The sequence below is a fragment of the Notechis scutatus genome, chromosome 5, assembly GCF_049901735.1.
Source record: "Notechis scutatus isolate UNSWTSFEM ecotype Mainland chromosome 5, rNotScu1.2, whole genome shotgun sequence".
NCBI lineage: Eukaryota > Metazoa > Chordata > Lepidosauria > Squamata > Elapidae > Notechis > Notechis scutatus.
The window spans coordinates 91291108-91316200 of record NC_142013.1 but is presented as its reverse complement, the minus strand read 5'-3'; the positions used below and the strand labels follow the sequence as shown (position 1 = coordinate 91316200).

The 25093-nt window shown below is 38.9% G+C and overlaps 1 protein-coding gene across 2 annotated transcripts in view; it reads right to left on the bottom strand.

Annotated features, from left to right (window-relative positions):
- CLYBL (citramalyl-CoA lyase) overlaps positions 1–25093 on the bottom strand; it is a 181643-nt gene that overhangs the window by 52329 nt on the left and 104221 nt on the right. The gene's annotated exons all lie outside the window — the stretch shown is intronic.

The window sequence follows — 25093 nt, the reverse complement described above, 5'->3', positions numbered from 1 at the left end:
ATATTGTATTGCCGTGATATTAAAAAAAAATGTTGAGGCTTTAGAAAGAGTGCAGAAAAGAGCAACAAAGATGATTAGGCTACTGGAGGCTAAAACATATAAAGAACAGTTGCCTGAATTGGGTATGTCTAGTTTAGTGAAAAGGAGAACTAGGAATGACATGATAGCAGTGTTCCAATATCTAAGGGGCTGCCACAAAGAACAGAGGGTCAACCTATTCTCCAGAGCACCTAAAGGCAGGACAAGAAGCAATGGATGGAAACTAATCAAGGAGAGAAGGAACCTAAAACAAAGGAGAAATTTCCTGACAGAACAATTATTCAGTGAAACAATTTGCCTTCAGAAGTTGTGAATGCTCCAACACTGGAGGTTTTAAAAGAAGAGATTGGACAACTATTCGTCTGAAAAGATATGGGGCACGGGTATCAAACTCGATCGTGTCACGTGATGTATCATGATGTATTGCAACGGGTTTTTTGCCTTTGAAGAGGCAGGGTTGGCTTGGCCTGCGCATGATGCATCTGGCCTGCAGGCCGCCAGTTTGACAAGCCTCGTATAGGGCTTTCTGCCTGAGCAGCAAGTTGGACTAGAAGACCTCCAAATGGCACCTAATACATTTTTTTCATGCATGGGATCTGATTCCTATATTCATTTTTCTAGTAGTCCTGGACTAAGTAATGATTAATGTTATTACTATTCTAGAACTAGTGTACACATTCCGTTCATAATCTGAGGATCAGATTATGAAGTAAACAATCATGGAACCATCATGATTACTGTTAAAATGCTCATCAAATCACTGTTAAATCATCACTGTTAAAATGCTCATCAAATGTCAAACGTAGCAGACTTTTCCTCCAATGGTAAGACACTACATATGTATTCAATCACTAATCTTCGACAAGTATCTCTTCAAAATCTACTTTAAAGATTTGGTGAATTTTTCTCAAGGATGCTCCAGATCCAATCCAACATTGAATTACTACTATTATGAACTTCATCTGCTCTTCCTACTCTCTTGATTTATTGTTTCTGGTTAAATTTTAACATAGGTGCCTTGATATTAAAGATGTATTTCATAAATTCTATTATGATAAAAAATCCACAAAGTTGTTTGTTGCTTAACTTCTGTGCTATATTTTTCCAAATGGAACTTGCTTTCAACATATTGGCAAAAAGCATAGCGAGTCTGTTGCTCTCCAACAGGTTTTTTTTTAATTACACTGTTTTATTTTGCTGTTTTCTTCTTAGAAGTAACATTAACATTCTGTTGTTCACACCTAATGTCTAATTTCTGTAATTTAAGAAATGTTGAATGTTGTTTTCGTTGTATGCATAGATAATCATCCTTTCATAATTTTTCAGAGCACACAGGTAGTCCTTGATTTTTGACAGCAATTGAAACCAGTATTTCCATAGCTAAATGATGCCATCACAAAGTGTGACCATTGCTTAGCGATGATAATCTGCGTAGTCTCAGTTCTCATAGTTAACACCAAAGTCAGTTTCAAATCTCAGACTATCAGAAAGATAAGTGGCAGCCGCCAGGTGGGGGAGAGAGTGACGGGGTGCATGGGAGTTTGAGAAAGGCATGGTGGAGGTTGGGGAAAATGCATGAGGGTGTGAGGAGGTAAATGAGAGGCATGGCAAGGGTCAGTGAAAGATGCACAAGAGTGCAGTACAGATCAAGAGAAATTGCACAAGGATGCAATACAACTGGGGAGAGTTGTGCATGGGGGAGTGAGTGGGTGTCTGTGGGTGGGCCAGATAAGGCATGGTGAAGGTTGGGTGAAAGTTCAGGAAGATGTGTAAGGGTGTGAGGAGATACCTGAGAGGTATGGCAAGGGTCAGGGAAGGAGGGACAAGAGTGCAGCAGGAGTCGGAAAAGCTGTGCAAGGTTGTAACATGGAGAGTCTGTGAGTGTTTGGCACAGCACAAGTGCAGAGGGCTGAGGAAGGTGCATAGGTAGGACACTTATCTCAGGAATTTGAAAACTTCCCTGCTGTTTTCTCCACTGATTTTCTGGGAAAGCTGGCAGCCAAAGTTGCAAATGGCAATCATGTGATTGTAGGGCATTGCAATCAGTCATAACTCCAAAGAGTTGCCAAGTGCTCAGATTATGATAATGTGACTGTGTGGATGCTGGGCTGGCCAGAACTTCGAAGACCAGTCATAATCATACTACCGCCTCTTACAATACTAGACAACACAGTATCAATAGTACAGACCTTCAAATTTCTAGGTTCTATCATATCACAAGACCTAAAATGGACACCTATCATCAAAAAAGCACAAGAATGTTCTTTCTGCGTCAACTCAGAAAGCTCAAACTGCCCAAGGAGCTGCTGATCCAGTTCTACAGAGGAATTATTGAGTCTGTCATTGCACCTCAGTAACTGTCTGGTTTGGTTCTGCAACCCAACAAGACAGACACAGACTTTCAGAGGATAATTAGGACTACAGAAAAAACAATTATTACCAGCCTGCCTTCCATTGAGGACCTGTATACTGCACGAGTCAAAAAGAGGGCTGTGAAAATATTTACAGACCCCTCACATCCCTGACATAAACTGTTTCAATTCCTACCCTCAAAACGACGCTATAGGGCACTGCACACCAGAACAACTAGACACAAGGACAGTTTTTCCCCAAACGCCATCACTCTGCTAAACAAATAATTCCCTCAATACTGTCCAACTATTTACAAAGTCTGCACTATAATTACTATTAATCTTCTCATCACTCCTTACCACCCATCCCCTCCAACTTGTGACTGTATGACTATAACTTTGTTGCTTGTATCCTTACAATTTATATTGACTGTTTCTTAGTATGATTTGATTGCTTATTGTACCCTATGTTGTGCCTTATGATTCTTGACTCTTGATTAATGTATCTTTTCTTTTATGTACACTGAGAGCATTTGCACCAAGACAAATTCCTTGTGTGTCCAATCACACTTGGCCAATAAAGAATAGAAATTCTATCTATTCTATTCTATCTCTATTTGTTCAACTTTGGACCTTTGAATGTTCACTGAACTAATGGTCATAGTTTGAGGACTATCTCTATCTGGTTTTATACATATAAAAAGAATAATCTTGCTTTCTTGATTAAACAGAATGCTATCTATGGGAAGAGGATTACCCTATTAGATTATACAATAGAACTATGTTACCAGCTACCAGGAATTAAGTTTACTAAGTGCAATTCAGAGGAATGCTTCTGTGCCCTTGAATACAGAATGAAAAGATCTGTTCTCTACTTGTCTTGTGTCTGCAACACTGCTCTAAGCAATGTTCTTCTTAATAAACATAATTTCTGATGCTGCCTTCACCAGTGTCACAATCCCTCTTGAGCTTTTCTCCCCTTGTCTTCTTTCTGTTCTCTTGAGAAGCCTGCCAAGAAGGGACTTGCTTCCAATACAAGATTTATGCTGATGCCTCCACCAAACGATAATTTTAAGACAAAATTCCATAGCTCAGCTTTGCTATCAGCTTAAACAAAATTGTAAGATTTGTATTGCAGCTGAATTCGACAGATAAAAATATCTGTAGAAATACTATATTTTTCCCCCCATCAGCGTGGTGATCTTTTCTTCACTGTCTTAAATTCTTTTTCATCTGTCTGCATGGTCCTTTAACTATCGGATTTCTGATCTGCACTGCCTGAAGAAGAAGAAGCCAACAGTGCAAAGCTCCCAATTCTCTATCATAATATATTGGAACTGAAATGTAAAATTTGAAAGATGAAAATGTACTTATGCTTTATTCAAACTATAAATTCGGGTAACAAGTAATCATTTTTTTCCCAAACACAGTAGGAGGCTTGTGTTCAAGCAAAAGTAATGCAAGCATAAGAATGACATGGCCAAAACCTCCAAACCCACCACCTTTGCCTCTCTGGGTGATCAAAAAGAGCTCCCTGTGTAATGCTGTTGGTAGAAAGAGGCCAGGGCAAGGAGCAGGAGCAGATGAAAGCACCCAATGTTGGGAAAACCAAACAAACAATATTTAGAACATCACATGCTGTTCATATATATACGGCCCAGTCATGCAGCAACTCTCCCCCCTCCACTGTTTGATTTCCATTGCTAAAGGCATTCTTGTCTTTGAGCTGGCAGGGCTTGTGAGAAATCTAGGCATAGCCCATTGAGTCAGTCTTTGGGGCAAGATTCAAAGGGTTTGCATCATTATCCTCCAGCCGACTGAGAACAGGACTGAAGAGGACTGACAGACAAATTGAATGTCAACTTGGCTGGAAGGTAGGTGGACTTGGCAAAGATCCTTGAGCCCCAGCTTCAAAAAGTCCATCTCTGATGGTCCATTGTCACTATTGTTTTCCCCACCAAGAGCCATTGGGACGTTCTGAAGAAATTTGAGACAGCAAGACCCATATTGAGATCTTCTCAGAGCCCCATTCACAGCTTTGCCTTATTTTAGACTTGGCTTACAAAAAAACAGGGTGTCAAAATGCAAGGGGGACTTAATAAATGAGAATGCTTGGCATTATATATTAAATGTACTCAACCTCCCTTTCATTGGAAATGGACTGACTTGCAGAATTGTAGAAACCTATTACTCCTGCTAGCCATAAGAGAAATTAGCATATGCTTTATGTTTGCATGACAGGCTTTGGCCTGGGTTACTATAACTTTTTATGACCCAAAGCTGCCCTGACTGGAGAAATGGTGTGCCTCAAAGTTACCTGAACTCCTAATTCATCGGAAAACCAGGCCACTAAATTTGTTTTTTATGTTATTAGCTGATCATTTGCATAAATCACCTGCTGCTGGTGATGATGCCTGGGCAAATTATTCCTTCAAGATAACATGCATTTTCTTTATAGTAATCAAACCAAATATTATTGTGTTGATAACGTTCAAGAAATATAAAAGACAAAAACTTGTGAATCCTTTCATCTATCCTGTTTTCATTTATATTTTTGATTATATTTTTATTCAAAATCAATAAGTGTAGATGTCTTGCTAGTCTGCATATAGCACAAGGGATGTACAGGGTTGGAGATGAATTATCAGCATTATATAATTCAGTAGCACCTGACAGTTCTTTTTATATATATAGAATTTGAAGTTCCTTATTATGTCTTATGTAAGGAAGGTAAGTTCTTATCTAGTGTTTTTTTTAACCAGTGATTTCTCTTAGTCATCTGTGATATGGTCTCAGAGATCTAGATTTGATTGCTGCATATTACCTCAGCTATACTCTACTATCAATTTGTTTGGAAACAGGAAAGTGTTTTTGGATTCCTTTGTGCTTTAAATTTGAACCATACAAGAGGCCACAAAAAATGTTGGAACCTATGGGTTTTTGATCTAATTCCACTGTCTGTGGGAATGGCCTTGGAAGAGAGAGCCACACAACTGATGTGAAAATATCTTACCCCACAGAAGGAAGAAGGGTGTGGGAAAAGTTTTAGAAGGGATTCTGGAGAGTAAAAAGAAAGGAAGGGAGAAGTACTTTCAGTCTTGCAAAATTTTGTTAATATAACCTTACCCTCCCCCCCAAATGGAGCTGGTACCTTTTGTCAGGAGTATCTTGCAGGATTAATACACATGGCTCTTTTTCAGCTCTTGGACTTTCTGTTTGTGCATGGATGTTATCTGTGTGCCATCAAGCCACCTAACTTGTGATTGTGTTTCCATAATTTTGTGTGACACATCTTGCTTGCTTTCCAGCTGCTTTCACACATGTGGTCAATTCTTCATAAAGAGATGTAATTGTACACAGTATACATTTTTGTATACGTTTTACACAGCTGCTACTGCTGGGCATATTTGCCACAGATTTACAGGGTATTTTTAGCCTACTACATTCTCTGTTTGTATGTGGGTATGAGGGGAAATGATAAGCATTGAAAAAGGAGGCAGCATTCATTTATGATACTCTATTTGGAATCCATGAAAGATGTTCACTTCCAAACACATTGTATATACGTGATCTATGTGTATCTTTCTCTGTCTCTTCTCTGAGATCTCTAAATAACTATAATTATGTGGCTGTAATGAATCTGCTCCTGAAAAATACCTGGGAATTTAGAATTACCACAATAAGTGTCTTAACTGGATATGAAAATACATTATAAGCCATTATTTCCAGGCCAAGTAATAAATTGGTGCACTTAGTTTGATGGACTGGTGCTTTGAGCTGCTCTGATGAGAAAGCTCTCTCTCTGTGTGTGTGTGTGTGTGTGTGTGTGTGTACGCACAGTTTAATTATGAACAGTTAAAGAAAACCCATAGAAAAATCAGGTCATCCTATCTAAAGAACTAAGCATGGATTTGTACAATTAGAAAAACATAAGCAATTATAGGCAATTCATACTTTCATCTGAGAATTGTTTGCTGGATACACAGAGGTATGATAAGATTGGCTCTTACAAAAACATTTGAGGATTGAAATCCCAAGTTTAGACTGCAGTTAAAAAAAAAAAGAAAATGTTCTGCAATTTATTTTATTATTTTTTATGATTGTATTTATTTATTTATTTGTATCCCACCTTTATTTTATTTTTTTTTACAAATATCTCAAGTGGGCGGACATATCCAACACACTTCCCTCTTATTTTCTCCACAACAATTACCCTGTGAGGTGAGTTGGGCTGAAAAAAAGTGACTAGTCCAAGACCATCCAACTGCTTTTCATGCCAAGGCAGGAGTAGAACTCAAGAGTCTCTCAGTTTCTAGCCTGATGCCTTAAACATTAGTTTTATATGCAACTCTCCAAACCTTCCATAGTAATTTAGCATGGGAAGAACATATGTAATATACTTTGTGTATCAATAAGAACTTATGCTAATATAATCTGTATTTAGCTTCCATGAATCCTTGGCTGGGCAAAAAAAGTGGTATAACCTATAAAGCAAATTCTTGTGAAAAGTTTGGATGAGATACATGCCTTTCATTATCCACACCAGCTGACTCTGAATTCAAACTCTTCATGTTTCCAACAACCTGAAGTCTCTTTCTCTTTCTTCCTCTGTGAGAAACCCTAGGAGTCTGGAAGTTGGCAGCCATAAAACCCTAGTCAAAGCGAACAAGCCAAATCCTAACACCCTGACATTCACCAACATTCATCTGCTAACCAATTATATTCCGCAATAAGTAAGAAGCTTCTCCCCCCCACCCCATTTCTTGCATACTCATAATAACCAGAATGACATAATTCTCAGATGCTTTTCTTTTGGGTTGTTCAACCGCTTACAATACGAGCCAAAAGAAATTTCGAAATAAATCTTCCTCTCCTAGTGAGTTTGATTATTTCAGTCAAGCGTATCTTAATGAAATTAGAGATGCAGAAAATATTTTTTGACAGAATCGCTGAACAAAACAGCCAGCAGTGACTCTGCTTCTCTGAGAAAAAACTCATGCCGAGGGAGTGCGAAGCAGGGGAGGATTGCTGATAATTGGATGGGATGATTTTGGCAGAAAGAGGCGTGCTTGACTAACCATCTTCACTAAAAACATAACTTTCTAACTATTAACAGTTTTTACTTGCCAAGAGAAAATTATCAGTTCTGATTAAAGTAGAATTCTCCCTCCTGAAAATTAATAGATAAAGCCAAGCCGTACAAACAAATGAGTCCTCCCTTATATTGCTACCTCAAAGCACAGCATGAATAGCAAGGGCAGAAGAGAGAGGGGGGAGAGAAGGAAGGTGCCTTCAAAAGAGTCATTGAGATAAACATTTTGGAGATAAAAGAATGGAAATCTTGTATCACTGAAGGATTTGCACATAAGCTTAGCATGGCTGTCCACATCATTCATTTGGCTTGTAGTAAGGTCCACATTTCTGGGCCTGTTTCTGCCTCCTCTGTCTTTACTAGCAGATGAATTTCAAAGTAAGTGGCCTGTTACTGGCATTAGCTGTGTTTCTGAGAAGCAGAGATAGTCAATAGCTGTATTTTATACCTTAAGTACTCCAGCAATTAGCATTTGGGGTCAGAGTATCTCTACTACTGAAGCATCTGGTATGATGATCAGAAGCCATTTAAGTTGGAGGCTTCCACCCCTCTTTCATGGAAGAAAATACTATAGTTTAAGTACAGATTGTGTGAGGAAGCATTTTTCCTGTTCTAAATTTTGTATCGTTCAGCTGCATCAAATAATTCTGAGGAAAAATTTCTGTATTCCTTTACACTATAGTATCATTTCCTTCAAATTGTGTTTCAGATGAAAAAGCTGACCATCTTATAAGAAAGTTGCTCCAGTCCTTGTTTTGGTTTTCCCCCTCTCTGTGTACTTGTGCATGCATATCGTTAAGGCGCACGAACCACAAGCTACATCATATTCTGGAAATAGTTGTTTCACAGGTAACATAGAGACATTTTGGCAGTTTTAGTGTTCAATCAACATATACATATGGTTGACCATTTCCATACAATATTAACCTGAACTTCAACATGACATAGGTAAAATTAAGACATTTTGATCTCCTATGACATCGCTCCCCAAAGCTGGGTAAATTACCCTAAACTGAGTAAAAGGGGGGCGGGGTTGACATACTTTTATGATACATGAACCTACAACAGGAAGGTGCATCTGGGAGAACCCAGAAAAAGGCACTTCTGCATGATGGCTCCTTCCCTCTGGAAAATGATCTCTCCAGAAATTTGACTGCCTCCCCGACTCTGACACAGTTTAGGAAGGATCTTAAGACATGATTTTGTCAATGGGCCTGGGGAACCCAGAGCCCATTAAATAGTTGATATGAGTGTGTGTGTGGTCGCCGAAGAGATTATTATTTTATTACTTATTTTTATTTTTATTTCTTCTACATTGTGTTTTGATTTTTTGTAAGCTGCCTAGAGCCGCCATGAGCGAGTAGACACATATACATTTTCAAAAACAAAAATTGACTTAAAGATTGCCACATGTACTAAAATATATTTGAAGATCTCCCATAGTATTCCTATTAAGACAAAAATAGATGAAATTGCCACGGGTAATTTGTTGAAGTGACATAAAGATAATTCAATAATATTGTTTTTATAATACAGGTGGTCCTCAAATTACAAACAATTGTTAAATGACTGTTCAAAGTTATGATGGTGCAGAAGAAATGGATTTATGACTAGTCCTCAAGTCTGAGGATAGGATAGGTAGGATTGAGTTGGCACTAATCACACTTTTGGATGACCTCTAAAGTGGGAGTGGGATGTAGGCACTGTATCCATCCTAGCTCTTCTTTAACTTTTTTATACAATTGATCGTGGTATTCTTTTGGGCTGGTTCTGGGAGTTGAGTGTAGGAGGCACTGTGTTGTACTGGTTATCCTTTCTACAGGGCTGGAGGAGATCTGGTTGCAAGCCTCAGTTGTCTCTACCCTCCTGTTTAACATCTACATAATAACCTGGGTGAGATCATCTGAAAGTTTGGGGTGTAGTATCACTGGTATGCTGATGATATTTAGCTTTATATCTCCACCTCAGGCCATCTGGAGGATGCTGTGGATGTTCTATCCCAATGCCTGGAGGCTGTGAAGGCCTGGGTGGGCACAATAGACTTTGTCTCAACCCAAACAACACTGAATGGCTTTGGACTTCCTGGTGCCATTGACCTTCTATCTTTGGTTTTGGATGGGGTGGCACTTTGTCAGACAGACTTAGTGTGCAACCTGGAGGTCCACCTGGGGTCATGGTTCTTGCATTAAGAGCAGTTTGATAGCTCTGACCAGAAGGATCTTTGACAAGCTTTGTCTTAGTGCTATTTGCGCCTGGACCTGAACTGGGAAGATCTGCTCTTGATCATTCATGCCCTCATGATCACCTATCTGAACTGCTGCAAAACATTCTGTGCAGGTGTGCCTTTGAAGAGCATTTGAAAGCTTCATCTGGGTGGAGCAAAACAGTTAATGGCTGCCATTACATTCAGTACATGTAACACCCCTACTTAAGGGACTGTTCCTCCCCAGTTGTTTCTGCCTGTTGCATCTGGTTTGGCCGGATGGGCATGCTCTAGGTCCTATTGGCTAAGGAGTGCAGACTGGTGGGGTCCAGAAGAAGAGTGTTTTCTGCCACAACATCCACCCTTTGGAACATTCTCCCCCCAGAGATTAGGTTGACTCTGACCTCCTGGCCTTTTATAAGGTCTCAAAGACCTTCCGTGCTGTCTCCAGGCTCTGTGGATGATGGCTGGTTCTCTTGCCTGCTGTATATTTTAATTTTTGTACATGCATTTTGTTTTACTGTTATGACTATTCACCATCATATACATGTGTGGAAACGTAAGTGTATCAAATAAATAAACAAATTCCCTCATTAATGCTCCTATAGCTTTTTTTTTTGGTCCAGCATTTCAACTGCTGCATGAAATTTTCTGCTTGTATATTTAATATATATTTTAGTGTTGGTTTATATACGGCCTTGCGGGTTTTTTGTGTGTTTGCAATTCTTGAATTGTGTCTTTTACAAAAAAAAAGCATTAGTTAAAATAGAAACACTTAATTACAGAGATATTGCATTCCTCCCTCCCACTCAGATAATACATTAAAGAACTCAAATTACAATTCACTCTTTCTAAAATCAACAATAAAATTTCCATGGATTTTAAAAGATCTTGGATTTTGCCTTGAAGGGCCACTGATTTCTATTATTAAAAAAACACTAAACGTGCAAAATTTAATCCAATATCACCCATTTCCTGAAAAATCTTTGCCAAGTTGTCCAAGTCAGAAATGATAAACCTGAACAGCAAGAAAAGATCCAAAATTAAGAAGTGAAACTCAATTTACAATAGGCATATTAAATTGGATTAAAAACTCAACTCCTATCTCTTGAAAAGTACTTTGCCTAGGAAAGGGATTCTCTAAGATAAATCATCTGCTGAAAAGTTAAATCTTTTTGCATAACATTTATCCTATGTCACAGTACAAGATGGCTGAGAGGAATGATAAGCATTTAGGATTAATAAGACTGATTATCTTTTTAAAATGTGAATGAAAGAAATTGAGCTATATCCTTAGTGTAGAATAATATTCATAAAGTAATAACCGCAATAAATTTGTGTATTTGTGTAAATTTTTTAATTGGCTAAATTCACTAATTTTACAGTACTTTCAGTTTAAAGCTAGAAAAGTGGCAAAATTGAAGAATTACTTCCCCATCAAATATTCTGACTGAACACTTTGAAACTTATTGTCTAACTAGAAGAAAAATGAAATAAATTAAAGAAACATATTCAGAGAAGTAACAGAGATTAAAGAGGAGAGAGAGGTTCCTGTACTTACAGTGAAGTAAATTACAAGATCCACTGTTACTACACCAAGTTTCCTAGTTCAGACTATCTAATTCAGGGGTAGTCAACCTTTTTATACCTACGGCCACTTTTGTATCTCTGTTAGTAGTAAAATTTTCTCTAACCGCCCACCGGTTCCACAGTAATGATGATTTATAAAGTAGGGGACAAAACCCCTACCGCCCACCATGAAAGCTGGAACGCCCACTAGTGGGTGGTAGGGACCAGGTTGACTACCACTGATCTTATTAATGGAATACATATTCTAACATTGTTTTGATCCGAGGCAGAGGCAGATATTTCTCTCTCTGGGCACAATGAGAAAATATCTGCTGAACAAAACTCCGCATTGGTGACAGGAAGGGCATCCGGCCAGTAAACACTCTGCTAGCTCCATTCAGTTGCCCAGACTCCACCCCTCAAGGGATTTTGGGAGCATTAAAAGACAATGAGGGGGTGGATATTCTAACATTTTTAAAAAGAAAGGTATATAATAATTCACTGGAATAAACCCATGGAATATAGGTCTGCTGATGATAATTAGGTAAATGAAACTACCAAGGCAGAGGCAGTATCTCGGAACAGTAGAGATGGAAGATGAATGTTGGGAGATGCTTATGTATTTATTTTACCAAATTTCTACACCACTCATCACACTTGTGTGACTCTTGTTGCTCAGGCAGCTGCTTGATGGCAGCTTTTCAGAAACTTTTTGCAAACTGCTATTTATTAAATGCAGAACTTTATTTATTTTTCACATTTCTGAACTGCCCATCTCCCTCAAAGAGAGATTCTGGGCAGTGTACCACAAAACAGGAAAATATAAAACAGTGTGTGTGTGTGTGTGTGTGTGTGTGTGTGTGTATACGTTAAAAAAAAGGAGGCAAAAAAAAATTAAAATTAGTAAAAAAGCGAAGGGAGAGCTCTCAGGGGACTAAACAGCCCCATGGCTGCATACTCCATGCCAGGCCACAGAGCCATGTTTTAACTCCTTTTCAGAAGGCAAGAGAGTGAGGGCCTTTCAAAAGAATATTTAGAGAAGAATATTCCACAGTGGAATTTAGGGATATTTAGGGAGGCAGTGGCTCAGTGGATAAGACGCTGAGCTTATTGCTCAGAAAGGTCGGCAGTTTGGCGGTTCAAATCCCTAGCATCACGTAAAGGAGTGAGCTCCCGTTACTTGTCCCAGCTTCAGCCAACCTATCAGTTCGAAAGCATGTAAAAACGCAAGTAGAAAAATAGGGACCACTTTGGTGGGAAGGTAACAGCGTTCCATGCGCCTTCGGCGTTTAGTCATGCTGGCTACATGACCACAGAGATGCCGGCTAGATGATCACAGAGACGTCTTTGAACAGTGCTGGCTCTTCGGCTGTGTAATAGAGATGAGCACCACCCCCTAGAGCCAGAAACGACTAGCACGTATGTGCGAGGGGAACCTTTACCTTTGCTTATTCCACAGTGTACAGTTAACAGCAGAGTTCTAGATACCGCCAGCCAGAGTTCTTTAACTGACAGGTTCTGCAACAACCCTTCCCTACTTGACTGGGTGGGATGGGCTGATGTAATGCTGAATTCCTAGAGCCATCAGTTCCATATATGTACTTTTCTATACACTCCTATATATAACACACACCTTTTTCTATGTAACCTAATAATGCAACTAACAGGCTAACTGATTTCTCCAGTAAGAAAAAGCCAGGTTGCTTTTCCTTACTGGAGATCTAGTACAAAGAGATCACAAAGAGATCCAGGAAGGGCAGGGCTGTGGAGATACTGTGGGCCTTGAAGAGGTATCAGAAGAGTGGCCATGATAGGTTCCAGGAAACCTTTTGACATTCAGTGCCTCATAACTCACCCAAAGAGATTTGCCATGTGTGTTCCAAGCTAATATTTCATCACTATGGGGGCAAAAATTCATTATTTCCAAATGATAGCAATAAAAAACTCCACAAGGGGCTTCAAGGGAGTCCTTTTATTATAGAGTCCCTCAAGCTAAACCACAAGAACCAGATTGGGGCATGGTTTAAAAAGCGACGTATTCTCTCTGTAGGAAAAACCGATCAGACACTCAAGCATCTCATAATTTTTTGCCTTAAATTATTACACCACTGTAACCTCAGGAAGTTACATACTAATTGCAGAATTAGGGTATACCTTTTACATACTAATTAGCAGCTGCAGCAGCATATAATATTTCTTTTGATTGCATTTCATATATTGTGTCTCCCATTTATGAAAACACAGTATTTGCTTGCTGATATTTTTTTCGAGACGCTTAGTGGCTTAGATAATATGTCTTTTCTTATTTATTTGATAATATTTACTTCTTGGAAAAACCAGTCTTAAAAGCATAAGTTTCCTGCTCGTGTCTAAAAAATGGTCTGTAAATTCGTGAAGAATTCCAATGAATGTTAATTTGGTTGCCAGTTCGATAGAGCGATGTATCCTACGAAGTCCTTCTCCCAAACACAGGCAACACATCTGAAGACTTTGAATCAAAGGCCACAGGTTTGGAACTACTAGGATGGTGCCTGAGAAAATCAACAATTTTAAGGTGATATAACAGACGAGAAAGAAAGGGTTTGAAACAAAATTACCAAAGAGAAAACAGACCCATAAAGAGGTCAGCTCATGGAAAACTAAATTGAACATACTCCTTATTGTACTGCTACTACTGAGACAGAATAGAACTAAGCAGGATAGCATAAGCTATACTCTGTGTTCATAAAAAGAAAGAGACTTTGGTATAGTGGTTAAGGCACTAGGTTAGAAACTGGGAGACCATGAGTTCTAGTTCCACCTTAAGGCACAAAGTCAGTTGTATGACTTTGGGCCAGTGATAGTCTCTCTATCCTGGGAAGCAGGCAACTGGCAAGCCACTCCCCAAAAGCCTTGCCAAAGAAAATTGGATTATTCCAAGCAGTCCTAAGAAGTCAACACTGACTTGAAGGCACCCCACCCACTCCTCCCGCTCCCCCAAAGTCAAACGAAGTCAATTTGAATAATAACCAACATGTCTTGTTATTTCTGAGACACATCATCTCCATTCTGCCCTAGGATCAATAAAAGGCACATCAAATTGAGAAAGGGAGATCTTTCTTCCCTGCAAACCAAACTTTCAGGATGGGCTCAATTTATGCTAAGCCAAGTATGAATCCAAAGACTGGATATGGTCCTGGCACATGGTAAATACAATACCGTGCAGAATCATATTCTACATTTTTTTTAACCTTATAAATGTATATAAATATAATTTAGGATAGAAATGTACATAAATACATACTGCATGGATCTTGTTGCACACAACAGTATTTTATTTTACAAAGTTTCCCAGTATTCTGAAACGGATTCAAGACCTTTATAGATAGTTTTTCCAGAAAGAAACACCCCTCTACCCATCCCATCCCATTCTCTTTTCAAAATGCTTTCTCCTGGTACAGATATATCCCCAAAAAAAAAAACTCAGAAAACTTCTTGGAGGGATGGGTAATCTATTATTTTTCAAAGTGGCATCACAAAAAATAGCATGAATATGCACTTGTATTAAAAGAAGTGTATAACAATGGGGATCTTGGTTAATTGTATGATGCATTGTACCAACTATGTCCAGCATTCAAGAAATTGAAATCTGGATCCTAATGCAGTCAAGCCTCTTTAAAGATGCAAATTGGAGTCAAACGCGGAAAACAGTAGGGTTCTCTTGATCCTTTCACAAAAGGTGCAAAGGACTAATCAGACTCCATTGCTAGGCTGGCCACCTTGTTTACAATAAACAGGAAGAGAGTTAGGCTGTAATTTCCCCACTTAATACTTGGACAAAAGCAATGGCTTGGCCGCCTTCACATATTTAGAGTTGCAGCACATCAAAACATTTCCTTCAAAAAAAGTGGGGGGAAAAGCATTCATGGATTCTAAGCATGTTGTGGAGCCCTGACTTTGGGCATTCTTATGAAAGAATAAGTCCTGAGCCCCACTTCTGGAGTAACCTGTGAATCAGGCAGGGTTGGGCCAGCGACAGATTTTGTACCTCTCCCAATACCGCAACACACTCTGCTGCGTTGAGAGAAATATACTTTGATCTCCATTAAATTTGTATTTCATAAAAGTACACAAGCCTGCAGAAAGGAATAGAGGGGACTGATGTGTAAAAAGATGAAAACTGGAGGGCTGCAGTCTCAGCTGTTCAGCCTGAACAGACAATATGGCCAAACAGGAAAAATGGATTTGGTCCCCAACCCACATCCCTGGCCTTGTCAGGTGCTCTGGCAGTGGGCTTGTACATGTGTTGGTTGAATAGGATGGCAGTGCTACATATTTAACAGGGTCAATCAATCAGAATAGAGCTGGATGGGGCCTTAGAGGACTTCTAGTCCAACCCTTGCTCAAGCGGGAGACCCCATACCATTTCAGACAGGTGGCTGTCCATTCTCTTCTTAAAAACCTCCAGTGATGAAGCACCTACAACTTCTGAAGGCAAGATGTTCCACTGGTTAATGATTCTTACTGTTAGGAAGTTTCTCCTTGATTCTAGGTTGCTTCTCTCCCTGATTAGTTTTCTATCCATTTGGAAAATAAGTTGGCCTCCTATTCTTTGTGGCGGCCCTCAAATACTGCTATCATGTCACCCCTCGTCCTTTTTTTCTCCTCTAGACTAGTCATACCCAATTTCTGCAACCATTCTTCATATGCTTTTGTCTCCAGGCGTTTAATAATCTTGGTTGTTCTTCTTTGCACTTTTTCCAAGGTCTCAACATCTTTTTTGTAATGTGGTAACCAAAACTGGATGCAGGATTCCAGGTGCAGTCTTACTGAAGGTTTATAAAGTGGTATTAATACTTTACATGATTTTAATTACGGTGTAGGTTTGTGAACTCATGGAAATTACCAAAAAAGCAAATAACATCTATGTTGTAATTAAATAAGAGATCCAATTCACTATATGCCCTGAATTCCAAATAGAATCTCTTTCTTGTCATATCTTCACCTTCTTCCAAAACTTGCACGACCTGAGACATCATAGAAAGCACTACAGCATTACATACAATAATCTTGTATTACTCTCTGCTCTGTTGTTTTAAAGTACTAAATCGCTGCAATGCCTAAGTACCCACCACAAGAGTATAGCCAAGTAGATAGCAGTGGCTTTGTCTGCTCTAACACAGAGAAATGATAGGCATGAATGAAGCCTTGCTAAAATAAAATCTTTTAAAAATAAATGGCTTTTTCTTATTTTCGGAGACCAAATGTATTACTATTATTCAAAACAGAGGCTTTGGATATATTATGTCTTTGCCTCTGCTTGAAGTAGGTTACTTTGTTTTAAAAAGAAGGACGAGATCATGAAGTCACAGAAACAGAAAACATTCCCTTCTTTCAGTCAGTCAGTCTCTTTGTCTGTGTCCATGGCTCTGCCATTAAGCAATGTGGAGCAGCTGCTGCAAAAATTAAACAAATAACAAATATTTATGAGATTTACAGGCGGTCCCAATCTGTTATGACTTTGGCTTTACGATTTTACTTATGAGAGATGGAGGTGAGGAACCAAAATGCTTCTTCATTTTCTGCTTCAGGTGCCAAAATAACTTGAACAGCATATAGTATTAAAACAATTTGAAAAGAAGAGACCATAATTTAAATCTCTAACTTAATTAGCTTTGCAGAAAGTTCCACTCATGTATTGTTTCAAGTATGACAAAATTAATGCTTTTTCTTCCTCCACTGCTTTGCGACAAGCTCCACTATTACTGCCATAGTTCTGGTATGTTGGGAGAAAAATGAGAAAATAATTGTTTGCCAGCTTTGTTATTGTTTTTTTTTTAAAGTGTAACTGCAAGTTTTCATTTTAAATTATCAAATCATACCAGCCTCAAAATAACAAGGATAAAATGTTGCTTAACTCTGCTGTCCTAATGCAAGGCATTATGGAATGTTATCTTGGGAATAAGCATGAGTTTATGGAAGAAGAGAATGATAAGATTTTAGGAGTAAAGAAAGCCAAAGGTGTATCTGCAGGTATGCAAATATTGATTGGCTAATTCCATCTTCCCTTAAAAAAAAAAAGAATTTGACTCAGTTTGTTTTATTTATTTCACTTTTATGAAATCAATGAAAAATAATTAAAAACACAATGCAAAAAAAGTTCTACCTGTTTAACTGCTCTGCTACTCAGTCTCAGATTAAAATGTTCTGTGCTGCTGTCAGAGATCATGGATTGAATTTGGGAGCCAATGTTTGCAAAGTATATTTCTCGCTAGGAAGTGGTGATCCCTCTTTTCCTTGTTGAGTCCTGACAGAAAACAGAACTTCTGATCTGTGAAGGCCCCTGTTTCTGCCCTTTGGAGGGGCCTTCCTGTTCCCGCCCTGAACCTCCTGCAGGGTTAGTTGGGTTCCATGGGGACCCAATGAGTCTTACAAGAGGGCTACAACAAGTCCTGAGATTACCTTACCTGCATGAAAGATAAGCGAAGATAAGGTGAAGTAACCAAGGTGTAATCAGTAAATATTCTGAGGTCTCAAAAAAAAAAAAAAACAATTTCTGCCAGCAATAAAGGATGCAATGATACCCAGTACCATTGTTCTAAATTATAAAATAAGGCAAGAGCCAGAAGAACAAGTTTAATAATACATTAACCCAATGATACTTCAAGCCTTGTTTAGTTGAAGGCTTGAAGTATCAACATCCAAACCTGGAGTTATTAAACTTTTAATCTTCCATATATATTAAGAGGAAGTCTTATAGAATTTAGGGGAGGTTATCTCTACTGGTGAGTTTACAACAGAGAAAGGATGAGAACTGGGAACTCCTTGTCTCATGCTCTTTGTTATGTAGCTACCAAGTGATCTATTTAAATGAGGGCATGCGCATTTCCCCAAGGAAGTACATGCACCTCTGCTCCTTAGAACCAGATTGCAAGTAGGTAAAGACATATACGGAGAGGGCAAGCAGGATTCATTCCTTGTCAAGGTGAACACTTTGTTCACAGACAACAGGAAAGCAGGCTAGCATTTGTCTGCATTGTATCTGAGAGAAAAGATCAGTGCAGCAGAACTGTAAAAAGACAAAAGAACTCTAAAAAATAAATAAGCAAATATTTACAACAGCCAGAGTTCCTCCTCAAACTGTTCTGTATTATTTGTCTTTAATAAGAACTCTTTTTTTTCCTCATTGTTGCCAGTGAGGTGTTACTGTGAAGCCTTTGAAAAGGACTTGAAGGTGGCAGACTACCTCCAAAATAATATATTGGGAATGCTGCCCCAGAGAAATTAGAGGTTCTATGTTGAAACCACAGGATGCAGAGTGTGGGCCAAATCTGGCAAAATAGCAATAGCACTTAGACTTATATACCGCTTCACAGTGCTTTTACAGCCCCCTCTAATCAGTTTACAGAGTCAGCATATTGTCCCCAACAACGTGGGCCCACATTTTACCGACCTCGGAAGGATGGGAGGCTGAGTCAACTTTGAGCCTGGTGAGATTCAAACTGCCAAATTGCTGGCAGCCAGCAGTCAGCAGAAATAGCTTGTGGTACTGCATTCTAACCACTGCACCACCATGACTCCTAATGGTTGTGGCATAATAATATAATATCTTTGGTGTGTGTGTTTGTGTGTGTGTGTTTGTGTGTAAAAAAAGCAGAGATTGTGTCACATTGTAGTCTGCAGTGTCGTACCAACCCTGATGCTTCAGATCCAATATTCTCTCTCCATCTCTCAGTTTCCTGATCTTGTGCAAGATGCCTAGAGACATTTACTATATGGGCATTCATTAATTCATTAAAAGAAACTGACATTTTAGAGCACAGTTTAATCTTTATTTTCTGCTAATATAACTTCAGTATGATCAGCAATGTAAGCCCTTTTCCATCCATTTGGGGCTTAAAGAACATGGACATGTTGGTCTAGTAAGTTGGCCAAATTTGGAAGCCAGCTGCTGTCCATGAATCCCGTATTGGTACTTGACAATTATTTAGCCTGGGGAAGACCATATCGCATCATATGCCCCTGAATGATTAAAAGCATATGGCTATGGTCACCAACATACAGAGACTTGCATCAAGTCAAGCCATTGGTCTGGTAACATGAGGTTGACCCCATGGAAGCAGGAATGTGTGACCTTCTAATGAACAATTCTCAGTAGCTGCAGCCAACATGGCCAATGGTGATAAATGCTGAACATTGTTGTTCAGCAAGTAGTATGGACAAAGCTTCCCCAGCTGTAATCTGAACTGATTGACAGCCATTCCTCAGGCTTTCTGACAGGCAGAGACTAAACAGATATAATATGTGGCAAATGGTTGTGTTTAAGCTTGTGTCATCATGAGTTTTCTATGCTTTTGTTTCAATAAAAAGTCTAACCTCACACAGTAACAGAAGAGCATTTAAACAGCATTTAAAGAGCTAGTTGTCCATCAGAATGGCTTGTTAAGTGTACTTAGGCATTTTATTCATGACATTCCAAGTAATCTTTTCGACTGAATCCCCATCAATGGATTTTCAATCTCTCTAAGAAGGTCATATTGGCCGGGAAAATCTGTAACTTTCGTTCCTCCCTTTAAAAAAAGCACCCTAGAATTAAGCAATTATTCTGGAATTAATTAAGAATAAAATTCTGACCTTGGAAACTCCATAAATTGTCACATTTATTGCTAGCATTGTCATTCAGAAGTGGCAGGATGTCTATAGCTGCACATAGATTAATAATGCAGTAGAAATACTAGTCTTTATGAAAACCTGTATACTCCAGCTGTCTTCTGGGATAAGAGATGCCCTGCAGAGATAGTACAGATCACCTTGTTTCTGCTTTAACAGATTGACACTTGGATCTGTCAAATCTGACTGAAGACTTTTCCCCAGGCTACAGAATCTTTGAATAATAGTAAGATGCCTAGGAAAATAGTACTTTCTTTGCAGTGTTCTGTATCACTTGAAGAACTGAGATTCGATCATGGGCATACATATGATTAATCATGAATTGTATTTTCCTTAGATATTACAACAAAGAGAAAACGAATAAAACAGAAGTCTTGTAAAAATTCATTGTTCTCTCTCCTTGCTGAAATTCTCACAATGTTAAGAAAAATACCTGATAGATTGACCAAAAAAAAACACAACCCTAAACCTTTGGCTTTGTGATAAATCATCACATAACGTAAGAAAATGATTTTGTTAAGTGTAGCCAAAGATTTGCAAAACCCAATACAGCTGAAGAAGCACCAAATGTAGCTCTATCTTTAATCGTGATTCCAAAGAAAAAACCAAATAGGCAAATTGGTAGAGAAAGATTGTGCAGCAAATCCTGGATCCAAGAAGGCAATGTCTTTAGCATCATTTCTGGGTGATGGCTGCCATCTTAGAAGGACCTGTAAGAGACCAGGTTTACCTCCAAACTAAATTTCATTCTATTTGAATCAAATTTGAATCCTATTGAAAGCCCCACATTAATATCATGGGGGCAATAAAGGCAGAACTTTAGCACCCTCGTGTTTTGTTTTGCAGCTCCCCACAGGCTGAATTATTTGGCGTTACATGGAATTAATTAAATGCAGTCAGGAGGATTACCTTGCATGCATTTAATAGTTTTTATCTTGCCTGAAATTAATAATTACTGTTCACTGGCAAGGACCTGAGACATTTGACAGGTATACCTAAGATCTTGAGATCTGAAGATGCACAAAAAAGGGTGGTTTGAAAACTCCTGATTATTCTGGGAGATAAGAACTAACTGCAAGCAATGGTGGGATTTGAATAACTTAATAACCGGTTCTCTGGCTGGGTAGGTGTGGTCATGTGACCGGGTAGATGACATCACTCATCACATCCAGCCCTGCTTCCTGGCCACTCGCCTCAAAGGCAGAGGTAGGATCCAGCTGGTTCGGGTTAATCCCACTACTGGCTGGCCCCCGCCCATTTTTCAGCCTGTTTTTTGGGCCATTTTCAGGTTGTTTTTCAGCCCCAAAACAGCCCAAAAATGGCTTGAAAACAGCCCCCCAAATGCCCCAAAGTGAGCTTAAAATGGCCTGGAAAATGGCCCCCAAAACAGGCCAAAAAACAAGCAAGGGCAGGGCCAGCTAGTAGTGGGATTTGCCGGTTCGCTGAACTGCGTAGAATCTTAACTTCTAGTGCGAAGCAGCAGCAGCTCACCTCTGGCTACAAGGCAGAATGAACATTTCATGTCACTATACCGTTGCTAAACAATAGAGAAATAAACTTATGAACATGATATGCAGGCATCATGTTCAATGATGTTGGTACCTAATTATATAATTTTTGTTTCTCTTTAAGAAAAGGGCGGGGGGAGAGGATACATCTGAAATATGCTGGTGACATCAAGCCAAAAGAAACATCTGTAATTGCTGTACATCAGATGAAGCTCTTGGTTCCTCTAGCTTAGTATTATCCACTCTGGGAGCGCAACAAGGTTTTTTTTTTTTTTGGCTGAAGGCCACATTTAGAGTAGCATGCTTGGGGGCTACAGGAATGGGGCTAGGACAAGGGCCCCCAATCCCTGGGCCATAGCCTGGTGCTACCAGTCCACAGCCTGTTGGGAACCGGTCTGTGCAAGCGGCCGGGAAGAGTGTGAAGTTTCATTTGCGCATGTGCGGGAGCGAGGTAGCATGCACAAAGCCACCCCCTCCCTCTGTTGCCACTGCTGCTGCCAATCCAGAAAGCTAGAAAGGTTGGGGACGTAGGACACAAAGTAGAATTAAATAAAGGACAATTAAAAGTTACGTCCTTTACACATGACAATTTGCTGGGGCTTTTGGAAATTATTTGAGGGTTATACCCAAAACTATAAATGGTCATAGGGCCAGTGGTGGGATTCAATTTTTTTTACTACCGGTTCTGTGGCCGTGGCTTGGTGGCCATGGCAAAGGAAGGATACTGTAAAATCTCCACTCCCTCCCCACTCCTGGGGGAAGGTTACCGCAAAATCCCATTTCCTCCCCACCCCACTAACCTGCTTTCCAGCTTCGTTCTCCTGTGCAGGGCAACAAAAGAAGACCCAGCCAATCAGCTAGGACTTGGGAGGCAGAGAATAGATGAAGGCGGAGCCAGTCAGAGGTGGCATTTGCCGGTTCTCTGAACTACTCAAAATTTCTGGTATCGGTTCTCCAGAACTGGTCAGAACTTGCTGAATACCACCTCTGCATAGGGCCACAGGTTATACAATTCAGTCCTTCAGGTTTATGAAAGGGCATTTCCCTCCCTTTCTTTTTCTTTTTTTTTTTTTGAAACAAATTTTATTAGTTTTAAAGACAAACAAACCATCATTAACCATTGAGTACATAAAACCTCTTTCCATTATAAATTTTTACAAGTCGGATAAAAAATTATTTTATAAAACATAATTCCATTTTACCCCATTTCCATATGGACATATAAATATCTTTTAGCAAATTTCTCATTATTTCTCTTTACTCTTATTCAATTTCATTATTATTATTTTTTTCCCCTATATTTATCCATTTTATAGTCATCATCTTCATTTCTCTCTGACTTGTTTACCGTTATTCCCATCCAAGATTCCTCCAAGGTTTTATCAATTCTCAAACATAAACACACAAAACACAAAAACATAAAACTTCTTTTTAGAAAGTAGCTTGGCCCCAGATTACCTCTCTTTATATGGACTTCAATTAAATTCATGTTTATCTTATATGCCATTACCTATCTTATTTACCATTCTATATCTTCTATATAGCTTCTCCCTGCTTTTCACTCTTCTTAATTCTATTTTATTTATTTCATTTTAATTTAAATCATTATACTTTTATCTTTTGCCCATTCTTCCCAAATTATCCATTTATCTCATTCCCTATAGTAAAAAAAAGGATTTCTCCTGGAATCACTAATCAAAGTATGATGCCTTTCTATCATCCCCCTAAATTAACATTTAAAATAACACCTAGTTCCCAATCTGATTCTGCTTAGTACATTCTACCTACTAACTTTAAAAAAAAAGAAAAAATAGTAAATCCAAAATGATTAAATACATAATTAAATAATAAATCTAAATATTAAATCTTGTAACATTCCGATTATCTATTTCAAAAACAAATGCTACAGTAATAAATTTATAATAACATCAACACAATAGTCAATTAAACTCTGTAATTAAACTCAATGTTTTAAACATTCCCTTTAATATTTTGTTAAATTTTGAAGTCTATCATTACTAAACATTTCAATATTTTAATCTTTTATTAATTCTTATAACATTCTAATTTTCTATTTCTAATACAAATACTACAATACCATCTTATGTACCTTGCAGAATCTTCTTTTTAAAAAGATTATACATTACCCTTTATCCCTAAAAAAAATTCCCCTTTTCCCATCTTGTTTCATACCTTTGTGGCTTTTTTCTCCCTTTTCCCTTCCTTTCTTTTCCCACCTGGCCTTTTTACCCCCCCTCCCTCTTCTAACCTCCACCTTTTTAGCTTCCCCTCTCTGTTGTATTCCTTTTTTCTTTTGTTTTCTAACATTGTGTTGATTTTGCATCTTATTTTTCTCTTTCTTGGGTGTTTTTTAAAGTCTTAAGTCCTTCATTTTCCTTCCTCTCTTTCTCCTTTCTTTCTTAATTAAACTTTTGGATTCATTAAAGATGGCATCTTCTTCTTCTGCTTCCTCCATCTGTTGTTGTGTTTGCTGACAAATAGCAAGCGCCATTTCTAAAAAATGAAAGGCTTCTTCCACAGCGTCCTTGCCTTCTTTCTTTATTTTTCCATATTCCTTTCTAAGTTCATCAACAGGTAACGCCATTATAAACCTTTTCTTTTTTCTCTCCCCCCCCCTCTTCTTCTTCTTCTTAAAACAACCAAGATGTTTCAAAAGTTGAAACAATTCCCCAAAGTCCCAGAGTCATCAATCAGTCCAAACAAAGCACAAAGTTCTCACTTTCTCTTCCTGGGGTAATATCAGTAAAAAGAAAAAAAAAGCCCAGTCTGTATTTTAAAGCCTTGTTGCAATTAATTTAGTCTCAAAATCTTCAAGGCATCTCCTCCAACAAGATCTTAATATATATATTTTTTGTCCTCTCCCTTCCCACTTATAACAAAGAGCCAAGTTTTTACCTTCTATAAAAAGACAGGTTTCTCAATGTCCATTTGTTAATTCCGTAGGGAAGGAGAGTAAACTTTCCCTTTCAGCACCTCAAATTCGCCGCTTGAAAATCTCCTCTGGGAACAAAGTATCGTTCAAAAAGTCATGGTTTTCAGGATGTTAGGTATATCTTAAAGTCCTGGTTCAGCCAAAAAAACTTTCTCTTCAAAACTTTCTCCCTCTTCCTCCTGCACAGTCTTACCCAGCTGCCGGCTTCTTCGTGGCGGCCATTACAGACCGCCGCTCCACCGCCTTGAGAGAAGGGGGTTTTGCCGGCTGGGGAGGGGGTCTGCGATGCCCCCAAACCCCTCTCCGGATCCCCCTATCTTCGGCTGCCTCTACGGGGCAGCCTTAGCCTCCAGACCCGTCGGGATCGGAGGCACCAAGACGGCTAGCGCTACAGGGATCGCACAGGATCGCGAATCCCTGCCGCCGCCGAAGCCTGGCAAACTGGAAGTCAGGGCATTTCCCCCCCTTTCTTGATGATCTACAGATTGGGGACTTTTCCATATAAAGAACACGCTACATTCCTGAAACAATGGGTGGAAGAAATCTATTCTAAAGGAACCGACAGCTATTATTTTACAGTTCTCTGTTACTGATTTATCCTCCAGCCATTTAACATTTATCTTCCAGCCATTTAACATCATCAGTTCCACGTCATCCTAACCCCCATTCCAAAGGCAGTTGTGTTTTTTAATTGTGGGAACTATTTGCTTATAGCTTACTGGAGTAACC